A 7,335-nucleotide genomic window follows, 5' to 3' on the forward strand; every position below is an offset into this window, starting at 1 on the left:
TAATCCCTTCTGGGCTTATTGTGTGACCGAGAAATTCTAAAGTTTGAACACCGAAAACACACTTACTTTGATGTATGTTTATTCCATGTTCGTCCAGTCTTTTCAACACTGCTTGTACATGCTGTTCGTGTGATTGCAAATCGGTGCTGGCAATTAACAAGTCGTCTATATACCCCTGCGCAAATGGCATATCTCGAAGTAGGTTATCTATAAATCTTTGAAATGTCTGTGCCGCATTTCTCAGGCCGAATGGCATGCGTACAAACTCGAATAAGCCAAAGGGTGTAGTAATAGCTGTCTTGGGAATATCTTCATCAGCCACCGGGATATTGTGATATGCCCTGACTAAATCAATTTTAGTGAATATGTTCATACCCTGTAAACCGTTGGTGAAATCTTGGATATGCGGTATTGGGTACCTATCTGGTACGGTTTGACGGTTTAGGGCTCTGTAATCCCCGCACGGTCGCCAGTCACCTTCATTCTTCTTTGGGACCATATGCAAAGGGGATGCCCATTGACTATCAGAGGGACGGATAATACCCAATTGTAGCATATAATCAAACTCGGCCCTAGCGATTTTGAGCTTATCTGGTGCTAGTCTCCTGGGTTTTGCAAACACCGGTGCACCTTCGGTTTTGATAGTGTGACTTACTTTTAGTTTGTCTTTAGAAGGCTGTGGGTTTGGTTTAGTTAAGTTTGGAAATTCCGCGAGTATATCTTGGAATTTCGCTGTTGTTACTGGGGGAGTTTGAATCAGGTTAAGAGAGCTGATGTGACTTTCTTTGCCTTTTGTGTAATACGAAGTTTCTTTTAGTGTTAATCGCCGTTTCTTGGTGTCAACTAGAAATTCGTATCTCTCTAGAAAGTCCATCCCCAGTATTGCCAGATCTAAGTCGGCTACCGTGAAAACCCAAGGGAATTGCCTCCTGAACCCCAAATCTAGGGTTAAAGTTTTCTGCCCAAATGTCGCGATTTTAGTTTTATTTGCAGCTTGAAGTGTAATTGGTGATGTTTCTCGACTAATCTCAGTTTTATTTTGAGGGATGATGCTAAGAGCAGCGCCAGTATCCACCAAGAAATTCAAGCCAGAGTTTCTGTCTCTAACATAAAACAAGCGACTGTTTAGTCGCCCCTCCTCAGTCGTCGCGACCTGGGGAGGGTTTACTCGTTTCCCGCTGCCTTAGGATTATGCTTAGGCCAGGCGCATGGTTGCATGCACTTGGTTGAGTTGACACCAAACTTCCAGTGGTACCAACAAAACTGCCCAGATTGTCTGGACATTTGTGACCTGTTTTGTGACTTGGCTCGTGGTCGTTGTGGTGACCTGCTCCTGTTTCTATGACCCATTTGCATTCTGGTGACAGCCTCAGTGAGACTCTTAACACTCGCAATGAGTCCTTCTATTACGGGGTCTTTTGCTGATTCTACTTTTTGTGTGTGATTTATTGTGCCTGATCCAGTTGGAGGACCTCTTTCCATTATTCTGTCGGCTATACGCGCTAAATGAGATAATGAGGTTTCAGGATCCTGTGCATCCAAACAGTGTTGGACGTAGCATGGGAGAGCTTGTATCCATCCTTGTTTTAGGACTGCTTCACCCACTGTGTTATCACCCACTAAGACTTGGAGGTGACGTAAAAACTGCGACGGCGACCGATCACCTAGTGTTTCACCTTGAAAAAGTCTTTGAATTCTTTGACTATCTGATAATGATAAACGGTTCATTATCTCTCGTCTTAAGATGGTGTATGGTTGTGGTGATGGTGGATCTAAAATCAAGTCACGGACTTCTTTGGCGACTGAAGGAGGAAGAATAGAACACAAATCTCTATAGCGAATCCCTTCAGATTTGATATTGTATCTCGTGAAATAATGCTCTAGTTGAGCAAACCACAACTCAGGATCACTACGATCAAATTCTGGAAGTCGGGATTTCGTAGTCATAACAGTGTCTATCTCCACTGGTGACAAATCATCCAGATTATGGGTCTCTATTGAGTCTGACATGAGGTATGTGACAAATATAGCAATAAAGTTAACACGAAAAAATGGTTTCTATAACACGAATAACTTAGGGTAATTAAAAAACAAGAAAAAACTATTTATATATCCAACTTAGTTTACGGATAATCAGATCTACTTTTACGATTGAGTACAAAAAATATAATATTAATAACAAAAATGAGGTTAAATTTGTGTTCAAAAGGGCTCACCAATTTCGTGTCTATAGGTAACCCTCGTGCTATTGATAGAAGAAACCAGACAAGTAGTGAATAGGTCTTTATTTCGATCTTAGCGCAGTCACAGTGGAGCGTGGAATTATCTGTTCAGACAAACAAAGGCTCTCAACATTCAATATAAGATAATAGGAAATATAACGCTTATACAAAACAAGGAAGTGAATGAATACTTGAACAATACTGTTTTGGCATATGTTTGGTTGTTTGAGGTCAACTCTTAACCAACCAACCTAAGCTGTTACACACTTGTTTGCAAATCAGCAACTGTAAACTGCATTTCGCTGCACTGATTGAGTACAATAGTTTTTATGAGTAAGCGAAATAATCGGTGGACCAACATTTATGACAAGTTAAGTGAAATCCTGTGAGGACCCTAAATTTAGTTATTTGCTAAACAGTGTCATGTATTCTCTGCGATTTCCACAGATTACAGCATGTTAACAGGATAAGCCAATAAAATCATAATTCGTAACTACTAGATTTCTTCACCACACTATAAGTTGATTGATAGGAATACTATGCGCGTGAACCCAGAGGAAGGTATAGCGGTATTGGTCTTAATCACACAATCCTCAACATTTACCAAGGAGAAAAGCCCACAATGGTGTTAAACATTCAAGATGGCATGGATCGGCCTTGTAGGCTTGGTAATTTTTGTGTAATCCACACCTTTCCACATTAGATATATTATTCTATCCGCAGCAAGAATGTGTTCTTCCAAAGTGCTGATGATCATCGTACGGCTAGTCAGTGTAGACACCGATGTGACTTCCATGTAAGGTCTTATAGATTAGATAGTCACATCATGAGAAATCTACGGTTTTGGGATTGGGTCTATTAATAAAGTAGGACGAATACCGAATTAAACCATAATTCTACGAAGGTGCAGACATAATTTTCTCACATCTTTGTTCTAGTAGTCAGTTACATGAAAACCACCTCTAGCCTTGAGCCAACTTTTAGATTAACAGCCTTGTCTAGTATCTTTTTATTTATATATTCTGACTTGATTTTGTTTTAATTACTTTTGTTTACTTGAACAGAACAAAAGTGAATTCTCAAAATTCAACCGAAGGAAAAATTGTACTCCGAAAACACCCAACGATGGTTCTTTCAGCTGCTTCCTACCTCTCTTACTACCAACCATATCCTAACCCTCGTATTTCAATTTCGTCTTCTGAATATTTAGTTTCATGCAATGTGAACAAATCAACAAATGCTTTAGAGAAATATCATAGAATGGACAGGGAAACCTTTAAATTCGTTTTGTGTTAAATAAACCCTGAGTAAATGAAGAAAACTGGGAATGGATATAAAAGCATATGAACTGAATAGTGCAAAAAACGCTTCAGAAAAATGTGTCATGGAATAACTACATTTTAAAGATCAAAAATAAGTACCGCTGTTGTTGAACTTGCAATACCAATATTTGTTGATACACTTAGAGCGAGATAGATTCTTCTTGAAGTGCGTGTTTCATCACAGAATACTTTACCTCTCATCATTTGTGTTGAATTCCGAATTCGTTTCGGTGAGTAAATCCCAAAATCAATAGCTCTGTAATTCTTCGACAACGGATGTTGACTACATTAGTTTTAATAGACTTACCTAACTGAAGGTGCTCGGTCATACATCCGCACCAGATCACGAGTGTCAACTCCGTGTTCAACTTCTCCTGCAATCGCTTGTCTGTTTAGACCAGTTGCTTCTCAATACATCGATGGCCTATCAAATATATCTTCGAACCTCTTCGTTCCTGATTTCTGATTTCACCGGGTTGGCAAGTTTCGATTATAGGTGTCACTAGTTAAAGTGTTGTAGAGTTCCAAATACTTGTGTTATCATCAAATTCTATCGGATTTTGCAACCGGAGGATTCCAACGTTCTTAATCTCTTAACCCTTTCTAACGTTCAGTAAAATGTTACAGAAATTGAAGACTTAATTAACGAGTTAAGCTTGTTTGAAAACTTGGCATAACGTACACTGTGGTTACGAAAAAGGCATGGTGAATAGTCTGAATTGCATTTTGTGTAACGAAGTGATCGAATTTGTCGATTGGGTAGTCCCGTAGTGGCATTGGACAAAAGCCACACAATCCGCAGAGCTGTGAACACGAGACTGCTCAGAAAATAGATATTCAATATTTAACGCGGAGAAATACCTAACAATGGAGAAGGCGCGAACAATGAACTGAATGTACTGGAGTTGATCGAGTGGCATGGCTCGGCCATGCAGGCGTGGTCTCTGCTGAATGTTACCTTATATCTTCTATTCATATTAAATATATTGTTCTTCCTCTAGCCTAACCTTGTTCTACATCATGTATTGGTAATTGATATGATACAGTGAGTTGGTGTAGTCGATGGTGTGACTTCCACGTAAGATCTTATAGATTAGGCAGTTATATCATGACAAATCTACAAATTTAGGATTAGGTCTATTATTAGAGCAGTACTAATATCATACTAGACCATAATTCTACATTGGTGAGCCCAACTAAAGAAACGCAACCTATTATTGTTAATCCTTATTTCCGCCTTAACCTTATCAATCGGTTTTTATTTGTGTAAACCCATTGTTCTAATAGTCCTTTGATTAATGGTCACATATATTATCGTAATGTTATATCAATTAGTTCTCATAACTTACTAGCTCAATCAATAATAAAAGTTGATCGTCTATATCAACTAATTAGCTTTGATGGTTCGTTAACAAGCTTTAATAGCATTTACATGCTTCAGCGACATAGACTTGTTCAAACATCAAGCTCTAGCAAATATGACCTGTAAATAGCGTAAATATACATTGACTAACAATGCAATCAAGGACTAAATACTTATCTGGATCTAATTATCAGTGTTCCTTCACCTAACACCTCATCCTGTTTTAAACTATGCACTATCCTGTAATATCTTTCTTCTGACCACTGCCTGCCTAATTTCATATTTTCGAGTTCCATTGCCAAACAACAAGGATGACAATTCTCCAAAAACATACGGTGAGTTTCAGCTATAGGTTTTCTGCAATCATAAGGTCAATTTAGATAACTCGTTCAATGGCGACCACACAAGTATCTGGATTCATTCAGTTGTTCTGATCCGAGAGAGTGGCAAAAACGTCAACAGCATCAAGCACCCCGGAATTGATTGCCATACTGCATGTTTTATTCTGGATACTTTTGGATCATTACTACTGACGAATGGCGTTATATATGTCGTCCACTGAATAATCCAATTTTCAAAAATAACCCAGGCGAGTTCAACTATTTTACTTAATGATTTTTTGTACTTAACATGTATATGTTATCTAGTTGCTTTTGCCATATATTTGTACGTGTCCCTAGGCTAAATGCATTAACTTCTTACGGAATGTTTATAACGCGTTACATTTCTGCCTGAAGTTTCATAAGCAATCTTGACTTTAAAATTATCTTTCTGGTCATGTTCATTATTTTTAAATTGTCATATACGTCAAGAACCTGCATGTTGACCTGGCCCATACATACGTTACCCTATATCTCCATGTCTTCTAAATTTAGAAATCATCTGAATCGTCTTTAATATTAATCAGTAAACCCATCATAGTCGTTGTTGTTAATCGTATTTGGGTTTATGAATTGGTTTATCATATTGGCAGCCTAAAATGCGAACATAGTTTAGATAATAAGATTAAAAATTTAGGTACTATCAACTGCACTAGTAAAATAACTAAATCTCTAGGTAGCTGTTGGCTAAACAAACGTTTAAAATCAAGACTCCGTAGCCTACTAGAATTAACACTAAACGAATATTTCTGAATTGAAATTTATAATTAAATTAGGCGTCTCGGATTCTTTAACGTTATAAATTTCTGATGATTTCGAATCACCTAAAGCAACAATACCTATTTTTCCACTGACTAATCCTCATTCAACACTATAACTAGTTAAACATAGTAGTTTCAAGATATCGTCATAAAGCATTGTCATAACTTGACAATCACGTAATATGACTGACAAAATTAATGAAACTATTAACAAAATCGGTCAGCAAATTGACTTATAATTATCACTAGTGTTGTTTTTCTTTTATCTTCATTCACTACAGATGATTACAGTATGTTTCTTTATCAGTTGCTCATTCAGTAAATATCTCAAAACCTTGTCAGTCTAATTGATGGTTTAGCGACACAATCATGCATGCAAATAATCAGTATAAGCAGTCGAGCAAACCTCCTGTAAACTGAAAACATCAATGTCGAATTTACCCCAACACTGACTAAGGTTCAAGCCATTATCATAGACATGAGTTGGGAGTGTACTCCCCCTGGTTACAACTTATGTTCTCCCTGTTAATCACATGAGCATCACTCACTATTAATCATCTTGTAAAAACTTATTTAGCTAAATACATCTTGCAGCACCACATCACTTCGTAATATGACCCATAGGCTTAACTGATTTTAATAACTTATAACCACTATATCTCAATTAAATCGTATTCCGCCTTATGATAAACTGCATAATTGCAACTAACTTGTATGCCCAATCAGCCGGCAAGTATAAATATAAATAAATAGTCTGCCGCAGATCAGAACATTGAGTCTATAGCATGTCTCTTACGAATACACTCATGTTTAACGATTTGTTCCTAGCTATCTGTCCAAAATTCATATAATCATCACTCACGTATTTAAATTGTGTTTTGATGAACATTCATGTGTATTAGTAGTATTACTAAATTCTATCACGGTCAAGTAAAAATGAGGTTGAGAAAATCTCCCCGTAACTAAATAAACCGTATCAAACTAACTGGAACACTAGTTGGAATTCTTCTCCACGGTATACTTTTGTTCCTTCAGTTAGCCTACTAATACAGATGCAATTGGAATTCAACTCATATGGCCAACTTAACGGCATAATCGTTATTTGATTTCATAATTTAAACCAAAACTAATACCAATATTAATATTTCTACAATATTCATCACTTTAATATTTCTAAACGCAAAATACTTACTACCTATACGTTAAGTTATTAACCAACGGCTATTAATACGCATCGTTTTATTATTATTATTATTTTTTTTATAGCTCAAATAATCTTCACCCAAA

Source organism: Schistosoma haematobium, chromosome 3 (assembly GCF_000699445.3).
Source record: "Schistosoma haematobium chromosome 3, whole genome shotgun sequence".
NCBI classification, from domain to species: Eukaryota; Metazoa; Platyhelminthes; class Trematoda; order Strigeidida; family Schistosomatidae; genus Schistosoma; species Schistosoma haematobium.